Source organism: Monodelphis domestica, chromosome 1 (assembly GCF_027887165.1).
Source record: "Monodelphis domestica isolate mMonDom1 chromosome 1, mMonDom1.pri, whole genome shotgun sequence".
Classification (NCBI taxonomy): Eukaryota; Metazoa; Chordata; class Mammalia; order Didelphimorphia; family Didelphidae; genus Monodelphis; species Monodelphis domestica.
The window spans coordinates 212,173,932-212,201,095 of record NC_077227.1 but is presented as its reverse complement, the minus strand read 5'-3'; the positions used below and the strand labels follow the sequence as shown (position 1 = coordinate 212,201,095).

General features: G+C 36.4%; 1 protein-coding gene and 1 long non-coding RNA gene across 7 annotated transcripts in view; one reads left to right on the top strand and one right to left on the bottom strand.

Annotated features, from left to right (window-relative positions):
- AKAP6 (A-kinase anchoring protein 6) overlaps positions 1–27,164 on the top strand; it is a 616,970-nt gene that overhangs the window by 139,647 nt on the left and 450,159 nt on the right. The gene's annotated exons all lie outside the window — the stretch shown is intronic.
- LOC103098941 (uncharacterized) overlaps positions 3,055–27,164 on the bottom strand; it is a 45,468-nt gene continuing 21,358 nt past the window's right edge. Inside the window, exon 4 of one of the 2 annotated variants that reach the window (XR_457173.3) lies at positions 3,055–3,283. This is a non-coding gene — a long non-coding RNA (uncharacterized LOC103098941). Of the gene's footprint in view, positions 3,284–25,036; positions 25,894–27,164 lie in introns of those variants that run through there. The other variant, XR_008914910.1, reaches the window with a different exon arrangement.

Genomic DNA, 27,164 nt, shown 5'->3' with positions numbered 1-27,164 from the left:
TATTTGGCTAACTCTAGTGGCCTTCTGGTATCTGTAGAATAAATACAAACTCTGCTATTTAGCTTTCAGAATCCTATGCAACCTGACTCCAACCTATCTTTCCAGCATCACTGGACATTATTCTTCCTCCTCCTTTCTGTGATCCATCTAGACTGGCCTTCTCTCTCCTCCTCGATCACAACATTCCATCTCCTATCTTGACCCTTTCCCCTAGTTTCCTTACCTTCCATGCCTAGAATACACTTATTCTATACCCTCTGCATCATAGAATCCTTTTATTCCTTAAAAAAAAAAACAGTTGAGGCACAATCTTCTGCAGTCAGCATTTTCCTTCAAGTGCACTCTCTCCCAAACTATCTTATTTTAAAATTACTATTAATTTTTATTCACACACACATACATATATAGTAGCCCATATCATCTTTGAGGATACATTCCCAACTCCTGCTCTCACAAATGAGTTGGCTTAGCAGAGCTAGACTACTTATGATGCCCTCTCAGGATTCTAGGGGTAACTCTGAGGGGTCAGTAGATATTTTCCTAATTCTGTCAGCTTAAGAATCAGTTGCTTCCCTTCCCAAGATTATCTGTTGAGAATCAATTAAATCAGTCAACCTTAAGTTACTTTTAGAAAGGAATTTGCTAAAATAAGACAATTAGAAAAACATTTGATACATACCATTCCCCTAAACATCAGTGACATACTTTCCAGTGACATACTAGAGATCAGTAAGAAGGCTATTCTAACAAATGCAGAGGTTAAGGGAAAGTGATCTCAACCTTAGAGAGCAAGTATGGCAAAGGGGTAATTCATAGCTCCTTGGTTTTTGGAAACCTTTTTCTTTCATCTGTGGGATGCTCAGGAAATTCCCTTTAGGCATAGTTTGCTGTCTCCCTTATTGAGCTTAAAGTTCAATATGTCTTTGGCTCCTAATGTAGGTGCTACTACCCAAAGCCACAGTGCCAGTGGGATCTTGCCAGGACTTGAATTGTGAGAAGGGAAGCCCCAAATACTCTAGACTATTTGAAGTTTGAATGGAAGTGGCAAGGAAAGAAACCCGACCAACGTCAAACAAAGGCTTCTCTTTCCCCAACCCTTGCCACATGCTTCTTTTTTTAGGTGATTCAGTTGAATTCCCTTCTCAGTCCAATTTCTGGAATGAATCTTTTGTCAACTACCTTGATATTTTATAAATAACCCCTAGAATGTGTCCAAGTTTCCTTGGCGAATCCAAAGGTGACTTGTGTGTACAATAGAATTCTTGTCTTTTAGCACTTGGCCAAGGGCCTATGAATTATTGACTCATCAAGATCTGTTCCTGCCTAGTTATGTCATCAGGTTAAAATAAGATGGGGTAATTTTCACTCTGGTTTTAGTTACAGTACTGATATATTTACTTGTTTCCTCCATTACAATATAAGCTCTGTATGAATATGAATAATTTTATTCTTTCTTCTGGTAGCCCCAATGTCTAGCATAGTGCCTAGAATACAATAGGTATTTAATTAATGCTTGTTTGATTGAGTAGAGAAATACCTGGGACACTGAGACATTAAATGCCTTACAGAGTATTGTTGTTTAGTCATTTTCAGTTGTGTCTGATTATGACTCCTGTTTGGGGTTGAGGTTTCTTAGCAAAGATACTAGAGAGACTTGCCATTTCTATCTTCATCTAATTATGCAGATGAATAAACTAAGGCAAATAGGGTAAAGTGACTCATTCAGGGTCATATAATGTCTCAGTCAGAATGATCTCAAAGGTAGGACTTAAATTCAAGTCTTGCTGACTCCAAAGTTGACCCTTTGTCCACTATACCAGATTGCCTTTCAGTTTGATTTTATTTAATAAAATGAAACAACATGGTTAAATCATTAAAGAAATTCACAGAAGCTATATTTACCCACCATAGATTATTTAGAAGATAGAGTAGCTATAGCATCTGTAATATATTCATTTCAATAGAAAAACAGCAATGAGATAATGGGTGCTAAATGTGACAGAGGAGCCAGTAGGAAAAAAAAAAGGTGAAGATGGTGTTCTACAAAACTAAACTGGCAAGCATTGTTCAGAATGCAGAAAAGAGAGATTTGAGTCATGGAGATCAGTAAGAAGGCTATTCCAATAATCTGGGCAGTAAGTGCTGATAACCCAACAGGGGGTAACGAAAGTCAGAATAAGAAATATGGGCCAAATATGAAAGAAAAAAAAATCTAAGGGAGAATGAACAAAAATCAGTATATAATTTAATCTGTATTAGGTATGTAATGAAATAACATGTTTGCATTCTTCAATTATACAGTAGTTTAATAGAATTTAATTGCAATATAATTCTGTAAAGACTTTTGCATCAGAACTGGTTATGTGTGACTCATGTTCTCTCCATCATGCTCACTGAACCATAGGGTAATAATCTCTTTAATGTTGTAGAAAGAATGCCAGTGCTGAATACTGTTTTTTTAGGAACTTGAGCAAGTGGATAAAACCTTTTGTTGTGGATTTTCTAGAAAGTCAGCAAAAAGTGACTGAATTTTACTTTACTGAATACTTTACTGAATACACCTATATTTTTGTGATAATAAAAATAACCCTAACTCATGTTCATCATCAAATTTAAGTTAGCCCATAGGTTGAGGAAACTCTCAGCTAGCAGATCTTCCTCTCAAGGAGCACCTTTCCATAGTTTGGCTACCTGTCCTTATAAAGGAAGTTACTTTTGGCACTCTTTGGGAATGGAAAGTCTAAGCCATGGCTGAGTATGATGCTGACATATTTTGTAAATGAGGATGTCAAAGAGAACAGTTCCCCATTCCTAGGTTAGAAATGATTATATTCTCTCATTTAACTATTTCCAGTTTTTTCTTGGCCTCCTGAATAGTTGCAAGAAAAAGAATGATTCACTTTTCCTAATGATTATAGAAATGATCAACTGATTGTTAAATGTGGATATATATGATGCTTACTATCTGTGCCAAGAAAAAATGGTTGACTATTCAGCTTGTTTTTCTTTTTGATTAATTTCTAAGGGTAGAGAGAATGACAAGGAATAACTTGGTTACTTTCATAAAATAAAAGGGTGAAGCCTTTGTTCTTGCCTTAAAGACATCTATCTATCTCTCTGTAGAAGGTGTAGACAGCCTTCTTGGTAGCAAACTGAGATGATTGATGACACCTTCCTGATGGGAGTACTCTTGGGCTAAGAACTTCTTGACCCATTGACATTATATTGAAGGTGATTGATTGGGCCATGACTATTGATTGTAGACCCGAGCCACACTCTTGACCTATGAAAAGTAATGGAGAAGTCTGTTAGAGATGATTATGGATAAAGACCAGAGACTGGTCTTGAGTGCCCTGAGAAGGTACCAACGCTTGTCACAACAGTAAACCACCAGGAGACCTCTTCAATCCTGGAGATAGCAGTTGTGGCAAAAAAGCAGTTAAAGAGTAGGAGTTCCTAGAAATGGAATCATGTAGTTCCAGGGGAGAAGAGAATCACATGGCTGGGAATTCTGGGATCACTGAGTTTTTTTACATGGCCACAGAACTGAAAAAGCAATAAGAGACCACACTACAGTGTAAAATAACAAAGCTGGACCTGGCACTGAGCTGGACAGAGATATCTGTGCATGTATATACAGGGGAGACTGTGTGAATATGAAAAGAGCCACCAAAGACTGGAACCAGGACTTTGGGTTCTGTGAAATTGATTATATTTAGAATCCATTTTATTTCTATTTTAAACCCTTGGTTAACTGGTCTCTTTTGACTTTTCCAGTCTTTTTAGAAATTGCGTAATCTATAGTCAAATGAAACCAGATAGCTTTCTGTGTCTTACTCTTCATGAGTTACTCTTTTGGGGATCTTGACAGAGCTCCTAGAATGGCTTGCCTTTCTTCCTCCAGTTTATTTTACAGATGAAGAAACTCTTTATTTAAAGAGGTTTAAGTGATTTGTCCAGGGTCCCACAGTTAATAAGAATCTGAGGTCAGATTTGAACTCAGGAAGTTGAGTCTTCCTGACTCCAGACCCAGCATTCTATCTTTTGTACCACCTAGTTGCCCATATACAGAGTTCAATATTTTCATTCTGTTCACCTTCCTCACCCCTTGCTTATAGATTTACTTTTTTTTCTGGAGAATTCGCTATAATTCTGGGGGCATCCTTCTGGCCCCTTGACATTGGGTCTTTAATGCTGAGGTAGAACTTCTGCCCAATTTTGTCATGACTGAGTATTCTCTGATCTTTTTGAAAAAAAAAAGAATTATATAATTATATAATATAAGGATTTCAAGTGTTCTACATTGGACAGGATTCCTCAAGACTATGAGATGAGTGAGAAAATGTTGTGGTGGGTGTGACAAGAAGAGATAAAGGATGGGATAAGTACCAATAAAATGATGGACTCAGTGGGTACAAGCTCAAATGGCTTTAAAATATTGTTATTTGCCCTTTGTTTTTAAAAGAGGACCAATGACATCACAGGTCTTGTGTCATGGTAAGCCAAAGCTTTTGATCTCATTCTGAACTTGATCAGGTCAGGTTAGGCTCTTCCTAAATTCAAATCTGGCCTCAAATACTGATTAGATATGTGACACTGGGCAAGTCACATGTTTGCCTCAGCTTCCTCCTCTGTAAAATGGGCTGGGGAAGGAAATGGCAAACCATCCAAGGATATTTTCCACAAAACCCCCAAATGGGGTTAGGAAGACTTGGATGCCACTGTCAAACAACTAAACAAACACATACATATTCCTGTATTATAGAAATGATATAAATTTATATCTAAATATATAAAATAAAAAAAATAAAATGGAATAAATTAGGCAGTTCCAGGGGTGGAGCCAAGATGGTGGAGTGAACCAGAGCTGCTCTGTGTCACCATGAGAATCCTGTCTGACTAAGATTAAAATGTTGCCACAAAATGAATACAAAAGTGAAAGAACCAACAAAGAGACAGAGTAAAACAACTTTTAAGAAAAGAAAAACTCAAAAGGTAGGCAGAGAACATCTGGGGCACTGGAGTGAGAGGAAAGCAGAGCCAGCAAGAGGCTGTAGCAAGGAGGGAAGAGCAAGCAAAGAGCAAACCATGACTCCCCTACACCCCACATCTGCTGTCACAGGTTTGAAATCTAAGTCCAAATCAACTTTCAGATCCTGAGATCCTGCTGGGGCAAATAGTGGTACAAGCCAAACCACACACCTTGAAATTTCAAACCTGTGTAGAAGTCTGGAATCCTAGCCCAGGGCAATCTAGGCTGAAGTGGGCTGATCCTTGTGGACCCAGAGCAAAGCCAGGAATCCCAGTCTGGGCTTGGGATGAGGACACAGTTCACACTTTGGGGTGAGGACATAGTTCACAGGGCCCCTCCCCCCTATCTTTTTGCCCCAAACTAAGGGCAGAGCTCTAGGACATGGCAATCAAGGGTGTGCCTGATTGGACCAAGTACACAGTGAGACCAAAAATCTGAGCTTAAGCTTGGAACTAGAATTTGATCAGACCCTGACCTGATCAAGTTCAGAGTGAGATCAAAAGCTTATACCCAAACCTAAGGCAAGTCTTTAAGCCATTAGCATCTGAAATCAAATCAGCTGGGGGAGGGGGCTCTCAGAACACCGAGCTCTCAGATCATCATATCATCCTGCAAGAACTGAAACTGTTAACAACCCAGAAAATAAGCTAAAAATAGCATCAAGGAAGGACTGAAGTTTAAGAGGGTACCCAATCTTCCCAGAAAAAAGAGCCTACCTATAATTAGATAGGGAAAAATGAGCAAACAACAACAACAACAACAACAAACCCCACCTAACTCTAAAGAATTTTTATTGGGGAGGCATCTGGGTGGCTCAGTGGATTGAGAGCCAGGCCAAGAGATGGCAGATCCTGGGTTAAAACTGGCCTTAGACACTTCCTAGCGCATGACTCTGGGCAAGTCACTTAACCCCCTCACCACTCTTCTGCCTTAGAACCAATACACAGTATTGATTCTAAGATTGAAGGTAAGGGTTTAAAAAACAAAAAAATAAATTTTATGGAGACAAAGAGCAAGGTACAGACACAGAAGGGGACAGTTGAAATAAAGGAAATACACAAAGTCCAAAAGAAAAATATGGATTAGATACAGATTCTGGAAGAGCTCAAAAAAGACTTAAAAAACCAATTAAGAGAGGAAGAGGAAAAGTGGGAAAGAGAAATGAAAGTGATGTAAGAAGAAATGGGCCAATTAAAAAAAGGAGAATCAAAAACTGACAGATGAAAATCAGACCTTAAAAATCAGAATTAACCATCTAGAAACTAATAATTTCATGAGACATCAAGAAACAATAAAGCATAGAGGAATGAAAAAAAAAACAGAGAAAAACATGAAATATCTTATTTAAAAAACACTGACCTAGAAAATAGATCTAGGAGATATAAATTGAGAAGAATTATTGAATTACCTGATAGCCATCATCAAGAAAAAAACCTTGGACATCATATTACAAGAAATCATTAAAGATAACTTCCCAGAGATCCTTAAATAAGAAAATGAAATTGAAATTGAAAGAATTCACAGATCACCTCTAGAAAGAAATTCTCAAATGATAACTTCCAGGAATTTAATAGCTAAATTCAAGAGCCACCAAGCTAAGAAGAAAATCCTTCAAACAGCCAGAAAGAAATAATTCAAATGCCATGGGGCTACAATCAGGTTCACACAGGACCTAGTGGCTTCTACAGTAAAGGTTCAAGAGTCATGGAAAATGATATTCAGGAAGGTAAAAGATTTGGGTTTACAACCCAGAGTCACCCATCTAGCAAAACAGTATATTCTTTCAGGGCAAATAATGGACATTGAATAAGATAGAAAATTTCCAAGCATTCCTGAGGAATAATCCAGACCTAAACAAAAAATTTGAAGGCCAAACACGAGACACAAGAGAAGTCCAAAAACGTAAATAAGAAAGAGAAAATTTAAGGAATTCATTAAGGTCAAAATGCCTATATGTCTAAATAGAAAAAGGATATCTGTAATGCTGTAACAAAGAAGATAGAAGGAATTTACTCAGAAAAAGGATGGGGAAATAAGCTGATTATAATGATATGTATGTAAGTGTGATGATATGAAACTATATATATATGATATTTATATATATTTATATTTATACATATCAATGATATGTAAAAAAATCAATGGGTGAAAGAGAGGTTTGCACTGAGAGATAAGGGAAGAGAGAGATAGAATGAGGTAAATTAAATAACAAAGAGGTGTGAAAAATCATTACAGAAAAGGGAGAATAAGGGTGGTGATGGGCAATGCTTAAACTGTACTCTTATCTTAACTGGCTCAGAGAAGGAAAACAAGTATACTCAGTGGGGTATAAAATTCTATCACCCTACAGAGAAGTAGAAAGGGAATAAAGGAAGTGGGGGTAAATTGAAGGGAGGGGGAACTGATAGGGGGTGACAAAAAGCAAAATAGTGGTGAGGATTAACAGAGTGAAAGGGAATAGAGCTGGATCTAAAGGGGATAATATGATGGAGGGCAATACACAGCTAGTAATCATACTGCTGAATGTGAATGGCATGAACTCACCCGTAAAATGGAAGTGGATAGTAGAATCGATTAATAACCAGAATAGAACTCTATGTTTTCTACAAGAAACACATTTGAGGCAGGGTGACACACACATATTCAAGGTAAAAGGCTGAAGCAGAATTTATTATGTATCATCTAAAGTAAAAAAAAAAGCAGGAGTAACAATCATGATCTCAGTCAAAGCTAAAGTAGAAATTGATCTGATTAAGAGATAATGAAGGAAATTACATTTTGCTAAAGGGTACTATAAACAGTGAAGTAATATTACTAAACTTTTATGCACCAAATGGTATAGCATGTAGATTTCTAAAGGAGAAATTAAAAGAGTTTAAGGAGGAAATAGATAGCACAATCATACTAGTGGGGGATATCAACCTTTCCCTTTCAGATCTTGGTTCAGATCAGAACCAAGAAATAAATAAGAAATAAGTAAGGAAAGTGAATGCAATGTTAGAAAAGTTAGAGTTAATAAATATTTGGAGAAAATTGAACAGAGAAAAAAAGGAAAATATCTTCTCAGCATTACATCATACATATACAAAGATCAACCATGTTCTAGGGCATATAAATAGTGCAAACAAATGCAGAAAAGCAGAAATAATAAATGTAACTTTTCTAGATCATATTGTGATAAAAATTATAATTGATAAATATCCAAGGAAAGGCAAATTTAAAATTAATTGGAAACTAAATAATCTAATTCTTCAAAACTGGTGGGTCAAAAAACAAATCATGGAAACAATTACAGACTTCATTTAAGAGAATGACAATAAGGAATCAACATATCAAAATCTATCAGGTACTGCTAAAGCAGTACTCAGAGAAAAATGTTTATCTCTGAATGCCTATATCAACAAAAAAGAGAGGGTGAAGATCAATGAATTGGACATGCCACTTAAAAAATTAGAAAAAGAACAAATCATAAATCTCCAGACAAAAACTAAATTCAAAATCCTAAAAATTAAAGGAGAAATTAATAAAATTGAAAGTAAAAGAACTATTGAACTAATAAATAAGATTAGAAGCTGGTACTTTGAAAAAACAAATAAAATGGATAAAGTACTGATTAATTTAATTTAAAAAAGAAAGAGAATCAAATTAATAGTATCAACGATGAAAAGGGCAACCTTACCTCTAATGAAGAGAAAATTAAAGTAATTAAGAACTATTTTGCCTAATTACATGGCAATAAATATGACAATCTAGGAGAAATGGGTGAATATTTACAAAAATATAAGTTGCCTAGATTAACAAAAGAGGAAATAAAATACTTAAATAATCCCATCTCAGAAAAATAAATTGAACAAACCATCAAGGAACTTCCAAAGAAAAAATCCCCAGGGCCAGATGGATTCACAAGTGAATTCTGTCAAACATTTAAAGAACAACTAATCCCAATATTATACAAACTATTTGACAAAATAAACAAATGAGTCTTGCCAAATTCCCTTTATGACACAAATATTATACTGATTCCAAAGCCAGGCAGACCACAAACAGAAAAAGAAAACTATAGACCAATCTCCTTGATGAGCATAAATGCAAAAATCTTAAATTAAATACTAGCAAAAAGACTACAGCAATAAATCACAAGATATTCACTATGACCAGGTGGGATTTATACCAGGAATGCAAGGATAGTTTAATATTAGGAAAATCATCCACATAGTTGACTGTATCAATAATCAAATCAACAGAAATCATAGGATTATCACAATAGATGCAGAAAAAGCCTTTAACAAAATAAAAAAACCATTCCTATTAAAAACATGAGAAAACATAGGAATAGAAGAGCCCTTCCTCAAAATAAAAATCAGTATATATTTAAAGCCATCAGCAAGTATCATCTGTAATGGGGACAACTTAGAAGCCTTCCCAATAAAATCAGGAGTGAAGCAAGGATGCCCATTTTCACCTCTATTATTTAATATTGTACTAGAAATGCTAGTGGTAGCAATTAGGGTAGAAAAAAATGGAAGGATTAAAGTAGGCAATGTGGAAACTAAACTATCACTCTTTTCAGGTGATATGATAGTATACTTAAAGAATCCTAGAAAATCAACTAAAAGGCTAGTGGAAGTAATTAATAATTTTAGCAAAGTTGCAGCATACAAATAAACCCACCTAAATCATCAGCATTTCTATATGTTTCCATCAAAACTCAGTATCAGGAATTATAAAGAGAAACTTCATTTAAAATCATTCTAGACAATATAAAATATTTAGGAATCTATCTGCCAAGATAAAAACAGAAATTATTTGAGCACAACTACAAAACACTTTTCACACACTTAAAACTGGATCTAAATAATTGGAAAAACAGTAATTTCTCATGGTTATGATGAGCTAATATAATAAAAATGTCAATCCTACCTAAATTAATCTACTCATTCAGTGCCATACCTATCAAACTACCAAGAAACATTTTTATAAAATTAGAGAAAAAATCATAACAAAGTTCATCTGGAAGGAAAAAAGATCAAGAATATCAAGGGAAATAGTGAAAAGAAAAGTGAAGGAAGGAGACCTAGCAGTACCAGATCTTAAACTGTACTGTAAAGCAGTGGTCATCAAAACAATATGATAATCCCCAGACTAGGGGGTAAATGACCTTAGCAAGCTAGTGCTTGAAAAACCCAAAGATACCAGGTTTTGGAACAAGAATTCACTATTTGACAAAAATGCCTTGAAAATTGGAAAACAATATGGGAAAAATCAGGTTTAGATTAACATCTCACACGCTATACCAAGATACATTCAAAATGTGTAAATGACTTAAATATAGAGTAAAACCATAAATAAATTAGGTGAACATAGAATAGTATACAGGTCCGATCTGTGAGAAAGGAAGGAAGTTAAGACCAAGCAAGAGCTGGAGAACATTAAAAAATGTAAAATGAATTATTTTGATTATATCAAATTAAAAACGTTTTGTACAAACAAAACCAATGCAAGCAGAATGAAAAGGAAAGCAACAAACTAGGAAAAAATTTTGTATAACAGAACTCTCTGACAAAGGTTTAATTTCCTAAATATATAAGGAACTTAGTCAAATTTACAAAAAAATCAAGCTATTCCCCAATCAACAAATGGTCAAAGCACATGAATAGACAGTTTTCACATGATGAAATCAAAACTATCAATAAGCACATGAAAAAGTGTTCTAAATCCCTCTTGATTAGAGAAATATAAATAAAAACAACTCTGAGGTAACAACTCATACTTACCAGACTGGCCAAATTGGCAGCAAATGAAAATAATAAATGTTGGAGGGGTTGTGGCAAAATTGGGACACTGCTCCCAATGCTGGTGGAGTTGTGAATTGATCCAACCATTCTGGATGGCAATTTGGAACTATGTCTAAAGGGTTTAAAAAAAATGCTTTCCCTTTGATCCAGCCATACCACTGTTGGGTTTGTACTCCAAAAAGATAATAAGGAAAAAGAATTGCACAAAAATATTTATAGCCATGCTCTTTGTGGTGGAAAAAAATGGAAAATGAGGGGGTATCCATCAGTTGGGGAATGGCTGAACAAATTGTGGTATCTGATGGGGATGGAGTATTATTATGCTGAAAAGAATGTGAATTAGAATGACCTCCAGAAATTGATGCAGAGTGAAATGAGCAGAACCAGGAGAACATTATACACAGGGAATGATAGATTGTGGCACAATCAAATGTAACAGAAATTTTCTACCAACAGCAATGCAATGATCCAGGACAATCCAGAGGAACTTATGAGAAAGAATGCTATCCACATCCAGAGAAAAAACTGTGGGAGCAGAAATGCGGAAGAAAAACATATGATCGATCACATGGTTTGATGGGGATATGATTTGGGTTTTGACATTAAAAGGACACTCTATTGCCAAAATGAATAATATGGAAACAGGTTTTGAACAATGATACATATATAAACCTGTAGAATTGATTGTCAACTCTGGGAGGGGGGCAGGGCAAAGGGGGTAGGGATCATGAACCATGGAAAAATATTCTAATTAAATAAATACAATTTAAAAATAAAATAAATTAGATAAAATATAAAAAACATCTAAATTATATAAATTAGTTCAGTAAGAGACATATTTACTATAATTCATACTATAATAAAATTTAATCACTAGATATAAAGACCCATTTATTAAGTGAAATTTAATCTTCTTCTCCCTTGGCCCCTGCCCTCCAGATTTTAAATATAAACATTCATTCAACTCTGATAAAGTTTTACAATCTAGGTCAGAGTTCTCTGTAGGCAGTGCACAGCCAGATTTTGAAATATAATGAACACATCCCTGGGCTTCTCCGGAAGAAAAAGAACAAGGCAGGGATGCCCATTACAAACTCCAGTGTAGCTCAAACAATTAGATAGCTCTGAGGGATAGAAGGTTATAAAATAAATGGGTAGGCTTAGGAACCCAATCAATCAGATGGCACAATCTTTCTCTTCTAAGATGAACCTATACTTATTTTATCTAATATGGAATCTGTAAATTCTTTGCATTTATGTTAAGAATTGGGAGAAATCAAAAGAAGATTGAAACTTGTTTTAACTTTCCAAACTGAAAAACAATTCTTCCAGTTGAAGAGATATATGCAGAAGAATGGAATTTACATAAGACTGGAGGGAAATTAGGAGCATCAGAAAACCTACCTCATTTTCAGAACAACATTGTTGAGATCTATATTTTTCTATGGGGTGGCAAGGTGATGGTGTGGATAGAAATTTGGAATCATGAATGAATATTCATCTTCCTGAGTTTAAATCCGGCTTCAGACATTTCCTAACTATGAGATCTTGGGCAAGTCCCTTCAGCTTGTTTGCATCAGTTCCTGGACTAGAGAAGAAAATGGCTAACCATTTCAGTATCTTTGCCAAGAAAATCCCCCAAAATGGGGTCACGGAAAGTCAAATATAATTGAAAGTGACTGAACAACAACATTTTTCTATAACAGTAGATAAATCATAGAACTGACTGAGGGTGAGGTGTAGTGAGTTGGCTATAATTAAGCATCTGGTTAGTTTCAGAAGCTAGATTTGAACATGGATCTTCTTGAATCCAAGTCCCAGTCTTCTAACTACTTGCAGCTCTCTGCCCTCATACTCTTTGAGTAAAAGTAGTGGTTTCAGCAGTGTTTGGCTATATCTAAATTACTGCAGTTTCTAAGGCTGGAATATAATAATTGCTTTGCCAAGTCCTGGACTTTCTTTTAGAAATTCAACAGCAGCAACAAAATGTTAAGAGTTAGAAAGGGCATCCTATGATCATCTCTGACAGCCTTATTAATTCTAGTCACAACTGGACTGCTACATTACTAAGATTTTTTGGTTAAATTTCTTTGACTCATCTGACATTGAGGTTGGATCTTTATTACTCAGTCGTTATGAGATGTTATTACTTTATACCATGATTACAGGTTGGTTAATACATTTATATGTTTTTTTTTTAATTATCAGAGAAGAAAGCCTTAAAAAAGACAACAAGTTCTTAGCTTGGTACAGTAGAAAGTAATAGCTCTGCATTCAGAGAAGCTGATTCAAATCCCACCTTTGATTATTAATTACTATCATGCTATTTGTTAAGTTAGCAAGTCAACAACATGGATTTATTATTTACTTACTCTGTGCCAGACACTGTGAAAAGAGCTGAGGATATTTTATAAAAGGGCAAAAAATCCAAACAGAAAAACCATTCCTCTTCTCATGGAGCTCAGAGTCTAATGGGCTAAAAGTCACTTAAACATCCTAAGTGTCAGTTCCCTTATCTTAAAAATAAAGGTATTGGATTAAATAATCTCTGAGGTTTCTTCCAACTCTAAATTTGTGATCACTTCATTATTTCATGTATTTATTTTTCAAAAGGGAAAATCATACAAGGAAGTGGAAAGCCTGTTTTAAGGAGAGTTTATCCTTAGCATTTACTATGGCAATCTATTTTTCATAAATATTTATCGTGTTGTATTACCAGTACAACAGGATATCCTGAATGTTTTGCATTTTATGATGATGAATTGGAAAAACAAAACTTTATGGGTGTTTCATTTGTATTTTCAGAAATAGTACAGCAGTAACCATTGAGAGAGAAGATTAGGGTTAAAATTAGTAATGAGAGAGAGAGAGCCAGTCTCTACGTCTGGAAGACCTAGATTTCAGTCCCGTTTCTGCCATAGGTTGGTTATGTGACTAGGAGTAAGTCACTTACTCTCTCATTGCTCTAGGTTATTTGCTAAAATTATACCTTGTATAATGGTTGCATATTTAGAAGAAGATTTCTTTAGGGAAATATACTGATCAAATCACAGATATAGATCAATCATAAAATTTATTCACAAATAACATAAAACTAAGATTTCTTCCATAGTATTTTGTAAAAGTATTCATAACCCCAAACTGAACTCATTATCTGTCACCTGAATCTTCCCCTCTTCCTAACTCCCTGTTTGTGTCAAGGGTACCACCATTTTCCCAGTTACTCGTGCTTCCATCCTAGGGTATTATCCTTGCTTTCTGACTCTTTCTGACCTACTCCTCCCATATCCATTCTTTTACCAAGTTTTATTGCTTTTACTTTTGAAATAGCTTTTCTGTAAGTCCCCTTTCCCCCTCTGGCACTGCTGCCATTGTGGTACAGTCCCTCTTTGCCTCACACCTAGAGCGTTAAAAGTCTGTTGGTGAGTGTACCTGCCTCATGTTCCCTCTTCAGTCTATCCTCTGCTCACCTGTCAAAATGATATTTCTAAACTAAAGTCTAACCATGACTCATCCTCTTCTCCAATTCCCCATTCAATAAGCTCCAATGGCTCCCTGTTACTTCCAGGATCAAATAAAAAATTCTTTGTTTGACATTCAAAGCTCATCACAGCCTGACCCTATTCTTAACTTTTCAGTCTTCTTATACTTAACTTCCTCCCAAATAATTTGCCATCCACTAGCTTCCAATGCTGTTTCTCATACAAGACATCCATCTTCTGCCTCAAGACATTTTCACTGACTGTCCCCCAGGCTTGGAATTCTCCCCCTCCTCATTCCTCTGGGTTCCCTTAAGTTGTAGTTAAAATCCTACCTTCTTCAAAAAGCCTTTTCCTATCCACCTTTAAACTACTGTCTTCTCTCTGTTTACACAAAATGTGTAATTTGTCCTGTTTTAGGATAAAACTTTAATTTTTCCCTGTTTAAATGTGTATCTTGTTTGTATAAAATATACAGGATTGTTTGCATGTTGTTTCCTCCATTATATATTAAGCTTCTTGAGATCAGGAATTATCTTTGCCTTTCTTTGTATCTCTAGTATTATATTTAGCAGAGTGCCTGTCACCTAATAGGTTTAATAAATGCTTATTGACTAGGAGCTAGTTTGGAAGAAAATTAATTATTTTTCTTACTTTAGTGACTTTGGAATTATTTTACATTTAATTCATACAGATGGTAATCAAATGGTTAGGAATCATATGTATCTATTTATTCATCATTATCATCATCAAAAAGTATTGATTGGGGCAGTGGCTTGGTCCAGTGGATAGAGAGCCAGGCATAGAGACAGGAGGTCCTGGGTTCAAATCTAGCCTCATATACTTCCTAGCTGTGTGACCCTGGGCAAGTCACTTAACCCTCCTTGCCTAGCCTTTACCTCTCTTCTGCCTTGAAATAGATACTTAGTATTAATTCTAAGACAGAAGATAAGTTTTTTTAAGGTATTGATCAAAGATTTATATGCTACTAATGTGGAGGTGCTAGTCTTTGTCCTCTAAGATATATCATTTAACATATTTAGATACTGTGTATATGACATGTGTATATTTTTATATATTATACATGATTGCATGTATAACTATATATATATTTGCTTTAATGAGACCAAATGAAAAGTCATAGACTTTTAATACATTAGAGTCAGAAAGAACCTTGAAGATCATTTCATTTACCAAGTCATCCTAGTGACAAGGCAATAGTCCCAGAGATTGAGGTGACTTTCTCAAGGTCACTCAGTGATTTATTGATAGAGAAGAAATTTGAACCCACTTCTCCTTTCCCCTTTCCTGGACAGCTAAGTGGCAGTGTCCTTTCTTCTTTCTTGGGCAATAAGGTGGCACAGTGGAAAGTGTATTGGGCCTGGAGTCAGGAAGACTTGAGTTCAAATGTGGCCTCAGACATTTACTAACTATGTGACTCTGGGAAAAACAATCAACCAGTTTGCCTTAGTTTCCTCATTTGTAAAATGAACTGGAGAAGGAAATGGCAAACCACTCCAGTATTTTTGCCAAGAAAACCCCAAATGGGATCACCAATAATCAACTATGATTAAAACAAACATGCCAGACCCTGTGCTAGGTGTTGGAGTCACACAGACAAAAATAAAATAGCCTCTTGCCCTCCAAGAGTTTATTTATGCAAATGGGGAATTAAATATGAAGTGTACAAAAAAAAAGAAATGTAAATGATTAGAGAGTGTAGGAGATGTTAGCAGATGGGAAAGTGGTTGGGTAAGAGGCCTCAGGTAAGAGGTGGTCGTCAAGCTGAGCTTTGTAGGAAATGAGGGATTCTAAGAGACAGGGATGAGGACAGAGCCAGTTCTAGCCATGGAAAAAGATGGCAGATGAAATGTTCTGTGTAAGGAGCAGTTGGAGGACCAGTTTGGCAGGAATGGAGGAATAATAAAATAATAAAGAGGAATAATTGAGAATTCACCAGGAAAGGTAGGTTGAAACCAGGTTATAAAGGGTTTTAAAAGGCAGAGAGAAGAGTTTGTACTTGCTCTCAGAGGTAAGAGGGACTTTATTGAGAAGGGAAATACACAGCTTGATCTGTGCTTTAGGAATGACATATGCTGGCTGTATAGAGAACGGATTGGCTAGGAGAGAGACTTAAGGTCTGGAGTCAAGTTAGAATGTCAGGTGAAAGGTATGATAAATTATTTTTCTATATAATTGGCTTATTTAATAATTCTATATAGTTTATTCTATGTACTTAAAAGATTTATTCTGATAATATTTTGGTTTTTCTAATTTTTCTAAAATAAATCTAAAAAGATTTCTAATTTTGCCAAACTGGCAAAAGGATCATCTAAGAAGCCAAAAAAAGAAAAAGAAAAGAAAAAAAGAAAGGCTAAAAACTGTTCTGAGGTTATCTTTGACTTACTATGTATGTATCTGTTGTTATTGTTTAGTTGATTCAGTTGCAGCTGACTCTTTGTGAACCCATTTGGGGTTTTCTTGGCAAAAATACTGCAGTGGTTTGCCATTTCCTTCTCCAGTTCATTTTACAGCAGAGGAAACTGAGGTAAACAGAGTTAAGTGACTTGTCCAGGATCATGCAGATGGTAAGTGTCTGAGGCCAGATTTGAATTCAGGAAGATGAGTCTTCCTGACTCCAGGTCTGGCACTATATGGACTGCACCATCTACTTGCCTCTTAATATATCTGCTACGCATCTATTTCTTTACCATTGACTTTCCTGTTAGAATAAAAACAGTTCCTACCATAAGACACATTTCTTTGTTCCTCCCTCACTTACTAGAATCCCTGACCCAAGGGTTGTTGCTGGACTGTTTTTTTACTGAATCATATTTATTCCAGTTTTTTTTTTTAAGAGAGTTCTCCTGATGACTCAGATGGGATTGTAAAAAAAAAAAATTATTGCAACAACTGCTAGGGAGATAGAGGAACCAATTTCCCTTCTTCATTGGATTCTGTGAAAAACTGGATTTCATCTTGCCTTAGCAGAAAACTACTAACAGACCCTTTCCCTCTTTCCTTTTTTCCCTCTCCTCCCATCTCCTCAAACTCACTGTTCTTCCCTGGGCATTGTACAACTTTGCTACCATCTTCCCCATTTCTTGTAGGTAAATAAATGTTAAAATTTACAAGGACCAGCATCACATGAAATAGTAGTGGTTATAGCTTCAAACAGGATGTGAACATTGCATCTCTTTACCAATAACTTTTTTTTTCTTAAAATAGAACAGGAAAACCTCAGCTAACTAGAATAGCTAGTTAGAATTTATTAAGTACTTTAAGGTTTGCAGAACACTCAATAAATCCTCATGCTCTCACTGGGAGGTATATGCTATTAATATCCCCATTTTACAGATGAGGAAATGGAGGCAGATGGAAATAAAGTTATTTACTCAGGATCACTCAGCTAGTAAGCATCGGAGGCCAAAGTTGAACCTGGGCTTTTCTGACTCCAGATCTAACACTCTATCCACTGAACCATTTAACTGTTTTCCACAGAGCAGAAATGCTCCTGGAGGAGGGCTAGAGAAGGAGAATTCCAGTGAATGGAATTTTCCTGTTAACTAAGAACTAATTAGAAAACCATTTCTGTTTCAACCTTTCTGAAAAACGCTATTGGATATTATTAAACTCATTGGGGTGGGTTGTATGATTGTTATTAATATTTTGCCTTGGGAATATTCAATACAGTTGAATTTTCTTTTGATAATTAGGGATTTGTGGAGCCTAAAATTATCATCATATTCAACTACATATCATGGAAGTCGTTAGAGGGAGATGATTTAGAAGGCTGATCATAATCTGCACTGACTTTAGTACATATGCTTAAAGTTCTTTTTATGACTTATTCCCTTCCTTCTCTGCCTTCCTATGGTCTGCACCTCCCTAAAATATAAGGGCAGGAGGAGAAAGAGTCTAATTAATTGAATATTCTGTTTGGTTGGTTTCTGGTTAGGGAAGGTTTGACTCTAATTTGATTACTCTAAACCTTGGGGAAATTTTTGTACTTAAGACAGCTTCTTCCATCTGCTGTAATGTCATTTTAATCAGGTTCCGTGAGGCTAGTTTTACCTTACTCTCAGAATGTCTTCAGTGCATTAATCTAGGCTCATACATTATTTGACATTTTGATGTTGCAGTAAATTGACTGTCTCCAAGAACAAATGTTTGCATTAGATTTGCAAACTAGATTGGAGTTCAGCAATGGCTGCTCGGAGACAAATATCCTTCCTGCCACAAAGGGATGGTAAAAACCTAACTAGCAAAAACCTTTGGTATCTACCACCCATTTCCTTACATACAGAAAAATAGTGATGCTATTTTCTTGCTCCTTCATCTTTTAAAAAACACAATGAAAACTTAGATTATCTCAGTTTCCTGAGAGCTGGTGATGCTTGCATTGTTTTGAAGTACTTAAAATATTGTTTTAAAAAATCAGTCTAGTCTTCCTATCACATGTACATAACAATCAATGCTCATTGCTGACTGATTTATGTATTTCCTGCCACTACCCTCCTCTCTCCCTTCCTGCTATAGTCTCTTCTTTCTCTTCATGTTTGTCTATCACTCTCTCTTTGATTTTATATGCCAACTTTGAGCTTCTTCACCTTGGAGCTGTCAAGTTGTTTAGTTTTTTTTTTTTATTCTTGACCAATTCTTTGTGACCCCTTTTGGGATTTCCTTAGCAAAGATTCTGGAGAGTTTTGCCATATCCTTCTCTAGCTCATTTGACAATTGAGGAACTGAGGCAGTGACTTGCTCAGGGTCACACAGCTAGTAGGTATCTTGGATCAGATCTGAACTCAGGAAGAGTTTTACCTAACTCCTGGCCAGGCACTTTATCCACTGTGCCACCTAGTTGCCTCCAAGCTGTTGAATGCATGTGTATAAAAATGTAGAGGAAACACTCAAATTAGTGTAGTATTGCCCACAGATATGAAAGCACGAATACTTTAGCAATATGTGGACTTGATGGTGCTACAACAGTAATTACTAAATTGAAGATTTAGAACTGGAGGAGACCTTAAAGGTCATCTAGTCCCTTCATCTGATGAGTGAGGAAATTAAGGTTGGAAGTTTGTTGTTGTTCAGTTATTTCAGTCATGTCTGACTTTTAGGACCCCATTTGGGGTTTTCCTGGCAAAGATACTGGAGTGATTTGCCATTTTCTTCTCCAGCTCATCTGACAGATGAGGAAACTGAGGTACACAAGGTTAAGTGACTTACCCAGGGCCACAGAACTAGTAAGTGTCTGAGGCCAGATTTGAACTCATGAAGATGAGTCCCCTGACTCCATGCTGAGCATGCTATCCACTATACTGCCTAGCTGCTATACTATACTATTCTAGCACCTTCTAAGTCACATATTTAGAGCTGGAGGGTGCCTTAGAGATCATCTAATCCAATCTCTTCATTTGATGAGAAAGGAAATTAAGGTGGAAAGTATTTAAATGATTTCCCCCTAGAGTCACACAGAAAATAGGAAAGCTTACATTTTAACCTAGATTCTCTGACCCTAAATTCAATGCTTTTTCTGCCGATACCATGTTAAAAATATGTTTGGAGGGCCAGCTAGGTAACACAATGGATACAGTGCTAAGCCTGGAGTTGGGAGGTCCTGGATTCAAATTTGAATTCAGATACTTCCTGCTTATATGACCTTGGACAAGTCACTTAACCCTGTTGCTTAGCCCTTACTGTTCTTTTACCTTGCATCCAGTTGATACTAAGGCAGAAAGTAAGGGTTTAAAAAAAAAGAAAAAGCAAATACATTTGGTCTGATTTCACTGCTGGATGCATAACAACGAAGCCTTGTTATTGATTGATTCCTGTATTTTTTCATGTACATATTAAGCTGTCAGCAAATGCAGAGGGAGAGGACCAAGGAATTTAATGACTGACACGTGGATGAAGCACTCATCCACAATGAGGTGGAAGTGGAAGAAGGAAACCAAAGGGCCTTCTGATATTGCTTCATAGAAGAGTATATCTTGGTATCATAGCTCTTGGGCTAGAAATGACCACAATGGCTACCCAGTTGAGGCTTTTCATTTTATAGGTGAAGAACAGAGGTACAGGGATTTGAAGTGATTCACCTCTAGTCATATGTGTAGTACATAAGCATCACAAGTTCTTTTTAAAACCAGGTCCTCTGATTCCAGAGACAGGGTATTTATTGCTCATCACACTGCACTGGGCACCCCATTTCCTTCTGTGGGCGAAGGCTAATGAATACATAAGTATTTTCAATTTCTAAGCAAGAGAATTTAAGAAAAAAATTGCATATGTTCTAGGAATAATCGAAGGTTAATGATAAATGTGGTCTTAGGCATAATTTAAATTAACCTTTTCAATTTATAGATAAAAGAATTAAGGGAAAAGAGTGACTTGCACCTGAAATCTCTCCTTCCTTTTTATTTATAAATTACTGTTTTTATGGCCACCATTCTCCTGTTTTCTACCCAGGCTTAAACCCATAGAATTATCTTTGATTTCTCCTTTTTCCCCCCATCCCTGCCCCACCCCTAAAGTTAACCAAAGTCCTATCCATTTGACTTCTGTTTTGTAGGAACATTATACGTCGAAAAGAAAAAACCAACCTACAACCTTCCCCCCTCACACACACAAAAGGCTAGATTTTCTCCCTTTTTGGGAAACATTTCAGTACATAATTTTACTTGCCCAAACAGACCATTTACAAATATTAGGTGAATACATTTCTAACGTTCATAAAAATGGAGTTTTCTAATAAAATGCAAGAATCAAAAAGATTGGCATCTAAATGAGAAAAGACAAAGAACAAACTGGAATGAAAGCCTAGATATCACATCTAAAATTGGAATTTTTTTTTGTTTGAGCTTTCATATTCTTCTTTCCCTCTACCATATCCTCCAGTAGTTCCAGGTCCTATTCCTCTGGGGTCCACCCACAGGTCCAGCTCCTCCCTACCCATAGCACACAGTATGTATGTCATTTCTCATCATGGAACCAAGTAGGGCTGTTGGTAGAACTCTAGGGCTGGCTGAAATTTCTGGCTTCCTGATCCATAGGGATCTCCCATATTCATCTCTCTCATATGTTCCCTCTTTATCATCCCTGCCTTCATGGCGTCTGGCTTAGATTATTCCAATAGTTTCCTAAGTGGTTTAACTACTTCTTAATATTTCCTTTCTCTGGTTTTCCACATAACAGAGTTACTCTCTCGATGTAGAGTTCTTTCTGTAATTTCATTACCCAAATGGCTACACTGGTTCCTTATGGCCTATCAAATAACATTCAAACATTTAAGTATTCAAGGCCCTTTATAATTGGGTCTTAACTTGTGTCTTTCCCCTGGATTCTGAAAGAATTCTTTCCTTTTATACATATCTCTTAGGCTAACCCAAGGTCTAACACAATGGTTTTGATTGATACAAGGAGATGTCCAACCCCTGTCCACACTGATTTCTGATTTTCTATTGAATAGAAAGGGTTTTCACCTGTTCAAGGCACCAGATCCAACTGGGGTGACTTAAGTTGCATCTTTATATCTATATCTATATCAATATCAATATCTACCCACCTATTTTTTTATTATGGTACTTGTATAAATGTCTTTCCTCTCTTGCTCAGTTATAAGATCCTCTTGGGCAGAAATTTTGTCTTATTCATTTATGATTCCTATAACGTAGTCTCTTGCATGTAATCACATTTAATAAAAGTTTATTGAATTAAATTGAAGTTCCTAAGGTCAGCCAACTAATTATTGGCAGAGATAGGACTGAAACTCAGTAATAATAATAATAATATTGAAATTTATATAGTTTCTGCAACATGCCAGGTGCCATACTATTTTGTTATTATTGTTGTTGCTCAGTTGTTTCTGACTGTGACCCCATTTGGATTTTTTTTAAACCCTTACTTTCTGTCTTGGAATCAATACTGTGTATTGGTTCCAAAGCAGAAGAGTGGCAAGGGCTAGGCAATGGGAGTTAAGTGACTTGCCCAGGGTCACACAGCTGGGAAATGTCTGAGGCCAAATTTGAACCTAGGACCTCCTGTCTCTAGGGCTAACTCTCAATCCACTGAGCTACCCAGCTGACCCCTTGTTTGTTTTTTTGACAAAGATACTTGAATATTTTGTCATTTCCTTCTTCAAGTTGCTATGCCAAGCACTTTTCAAATATTATCTCATTTGATCCTCATAACAACCGTAGGAGGTAGATGTTATTATTGTGAACTTTAGATTACTCCACCCTACTTAGTCTAACAAAAATAGGAATGTCTACACCCATACTTGAGGATTAAATATTTAGTAGGATGGCCTATGGACAGACATGTGCTAGCAAATGACAAATCAGAAACAACTGACAGACCCCTGGGCTGTCCTAAGTCAAGCCTAAGATATCATTGGTACATGTGAGATGCAGGAAAGTGATGTAAAACTGTCTATATATTTCACGTGACTTCTTCTTTCTGGGCTCTTTGATGGCCGAGAGGTGTCTGGCAGCAGCTTGCTGAGCGTGTTGGCATCTTGGTGCAGTGGCTGCAATTGTCTAGGTTTAGCAGTGAGTTTTCCTTGATACCATGCTGGAGGAAGCCTAGTAACCTAGTTCAGGTGAAGCTCTTTTCCGAGATCTCTAGGAGTTTAGGCTGATTCTTTTCTCCTTTACCTTCCAAACACTATCCTCTTAGAAAAGCCTTGTGGTGGAGGTCTTTGAACTCCTCCCTGGCACAGGCCAGGTGGGAGAAATCCTATACCCTCTTTCTCTCTCTTCTCCTTAATTCCTTTCCTCTATATTAATTAAAAAGCACCATAAATTTCCAAACTGACTTGGGTATTTTATTTGGGATTTTCTCTGGCGACCAAATTAATTTAGATTAGGTCACAACCCTAAAATTATCCTTTTATAATTGAGGAAACTGAGGCAAATATAAGGTATGTGACTAGTTCAAGATCATACTGTTAATAAGTCTCAGATTAGATTTGAATTTAGGTCTCCTAGACTCTGTTCCAGGCTCTATCTATTGCTACTTAGCTTGTCTCAGAGGCACAGAACCTTTCTTATTATGTCTACTAAAAACTACTTGAAGCTATTAGTCATTAATCAAAATAATTAATTGTAGGCAATTAAATGTCTACCACATGTCAGACACTGTGCTAGGTGCTGACACAAAGACAAAAGCAAAAATAATCCTATTCCTCTCCCTCCTCCCCTCAATCTGCAAACTAGTTTCAAATTCTACCAATGATTAGATCATTGGATGTATGGTAGACACTGACTGGAAATTAATCACATACACTATTTAGGTGATATAGCCTGGACATTTGGAACCTAGTCTCCCAAGACCTCATTAGCATGTGTGAAATTCTGGTAGTGTTTTTTTTTTCTTGAAATGGTATCTCAACAAGGCAATTAGGTGGCTCAGTGGATTGAGATACAAGCCTAAAAATGAGAGATCTTGGGCTGTAATCTGCCCTCAGATACTTCCTAGCTGTATGACCCTGGGCAAGTCATTTAACCCATTACCTAGCCCTTACCACTCTTTTGCCTTGGAATCAATACACAGAATTACATATAGTACACACAAATAGTACATATATACATTCATATACAGAAATGCATATAGAACATACAGAAATACACGTAGAATTAATTTTATGCTGAAAGGTAAAAGTTTAAAGAAAAGAAGGAACTGTGTGCCCTGAGCCAAATTGTATAGCTGAGCTGTTCATCTGAACAGCATCCAAGTTAGACTATATCTCTTTCAAACTAATTGTCCAATGAGATGTTCAAATTTTATCTGCTCTACAGAGCTTCCATAGAACAAACTTAACCCTTGAATATACTTCATGATCTTCACATAAGTAAGCAGTAGTAGAAAAAGCCAAAATTTATCCAGAAGATTTTAGGCCACTTGTAAAACGAGCAGGATAATCAGACTTCTCCCTTCAACATTCCATTTTCCTTCTCCTAGTCTTTGTATAGACTGACTGTTCCTCATTCCTGGAATATTCTAGCTCCTCATTTACCCCTCCCAGAATACCTTTGCTCTCATGCCTTCTCTTAAACAGGGCTTTGCCTGCCCTCCCTTCTCCCCAGTTATTAGTATCCTCTCTTCCTTTCAAACAGCAGTAAGCTCCCTAAGGGTAGGAAATGCTTGGTTTGGGACTTTGTATTTCTAGTACCAGGTACTTACATAGTATTTAATAAATTATTGTTCCATGAATGAATCAGTGAGCTTGCCTTTTCCTTATTCTCTCTCTCTCTCTCTCTCTCTCTCTCTCTCTACTCTCTCTCTCTCTCTCTCTCTCTCTCTCTCTCTCTCTCTCTCTCTCTCTCTGTCTCTCTCTCTGTCTCTCTCTCTCTGTCTCTCTCTCTGTCTCTCTCTCTCTGTCTCTGTCTCTCTCTCTCTGTCTCTCTCTCTGTCTCTCTCTCTCTCGCTCTCTCTCTCTCTCTCTCTCTCTCTCTCTCTCTCTCTCTCTCTCTCTCTCTCTCTCTCTCACACACACACACACACTCAATCTTCTTCAATTTCTAATATGCTCTGCACCCTTGTGGTCTGCTAGCTTATAGCAAGAAATAATTTAAGAGATATACTACAAAGTAATAGTACTGTTGTTACTTTTCATTTAGTAACTGGAAAAGGCACCAAGAGACCTTAAAACTGAGAATAAAATTAAACTAGTAAAAAAATGGCTGCATATGTGTATGTGTACACACACACACACACACACACACACACGCACATATACTTAACAAATTCAATTCAGAAGACATTTATGAAGCAAGCCACTGAGCTCACTTAAAAGTACAAAAACTGCTCTTCTCAGAGTTCTCATTCTATTGGGAGAGAGGCAATGTTTCTAAGTAATTATAAAATCTAGGAAATATGGAATTTTAAAACTGGAGCTCATACTATGGAAAATGTAAACAATATATAGGAATGTCTTTGAGATTTACATGGATAGATTATAATCTATATCATTCGAGACAGGACTTATATGTGTATGCAAGTATGTATGTAGCATCTGGGTCTCCCTTCATATATCAGTCCCCAAAATAATCCAGGTTTTAAGTGCATTGTCGAGCCCTTACTGATGTTTATACTTTTATCAACAACCAAAGAGAACAAATTTATTTAAATCAAAATTCATTTAAATAAACAAAAACTTAAGGTAATTGACAAGAAAGATATTCCAATGAACAATGAAGTCTACTCAGCCACAGGTTCCTCCATCCACGAGAGCAGGCATTCACATAGAAAACATTTCTGACCAGGAAATATGCATGAAGGACTATCTGTGATCAAGAATATGTTTGAAGTAACCTATCCCTCAGCTGTCACCTCTTTCCTCTTCTGCTGCGTCTTATTCCCACAAGGACTTTCTCTTCACCATTAGCTCCTTTAAATAGTTGAGTTTAACTGCTTCCTGCAGAATCATCACTAAAGAAAACAATCTCTCTTTCCTCTTCCTTCTTTGTCTTTGCCTCTCCAAGGAATAGTCTAATAGAAGGTAACTCTGTCATGGGTTCTATGTAAAGGAGGGTATCAGAAGGACCTTCTTATATGGATTTGTGACCCTGAATATCATCTCACTCCTCTGTAAAATAGAGAAAAATGATATTTTTACAATTTATTTTACATGGTTGTAATGAGGAAAGTACTTTATAAATGTCCAAGAGCTATATAAATGTGAGTAATTAGTAGACAATTGTTTCACTAGACCAGTGGCATGGTCCATGACTCTTCTGTTTATAGACTTTGGTAGGAAGACCAACACCTTATCTAGAGCAGAGAAGAATTAACTCAAACACTTTTATACGTAGTATAGAAAACAATTGTGAGAAAATAATTATTAATGAAATCATAGATTTAGATTTTGAAGGGAAATTTGAGGCCATTCACCCCCTCATTTCATAGATGAGGAAAATGAAACTGAGATATATGAAGTAGATTCTTCAAGTTCCCTTAGCAGGTAAGTGGCACAGGTGGGATTTGAGCCTTGGTCTTCTGACTACAGTTAGTGAGCTTTCTCCTGTAGTCCATCTGCCTTGTTTAAAAAAATAAAAAGTAGTAGCCAATACACGTATAGGGCAACTGGATGATGCAGCGGATAGAATGCTGGCCCTTATCTTCCTACTTTCAAATCTTATCTTAGACACTTAATAGCTATGTGACCCTGTTTGCATTTGTGAAATGAATTGGAGAAGGCAGTAGTAAAGCACTCCAGCATCTCTGCTAAGAAAACCCCAAATAGGGTCATAAAGAAGGACATGACTGAAAAGACTGAACAACAACAAATATATACATATATTTGTATATGTGTGTGTGTGTATTTGTAAGGGGAATGCCAAAGAAATATTGTCTATTAATTATCAGAATGTACCCAGGAGAAGTGACATGCATAAAAATATTAGCTTAATGAGAATATGATCAAGAACTTAAATGAATTCTGGCCAAGAAAACAATTTTGATTGAAACAACTTAGAGTTTATTTGTCTCATAGCGCCACCTGGTGTTCAGAGGAAGGTAGAAGCCCGCCTGCCTTCCCTCCCAGGATTCTACTTGACTTTTCATTGAGGGAAACTAGGAAAACTGAAAACAGATTCATAAACCATGTCATCATCTTAGCCTTTGTCTGCCAAACATGGTCATGCCAACAAAAGATACCTCTCTGTAATGAAATGCAGATCCCATGATCTCTCCACTTGGAATGACGGATTATAATAGCATGTGGTTTTCTTGTCTTTGGGTATAGAATTCTAAGTGATGTTTTTAAAGACACATAGAGCAGGGTCTATTACAAGTAAGCTCTGATGTATTTTTCTTTTACTCAGAGAAGAGTTAACTTATAGATGTTGAGAAGTTATT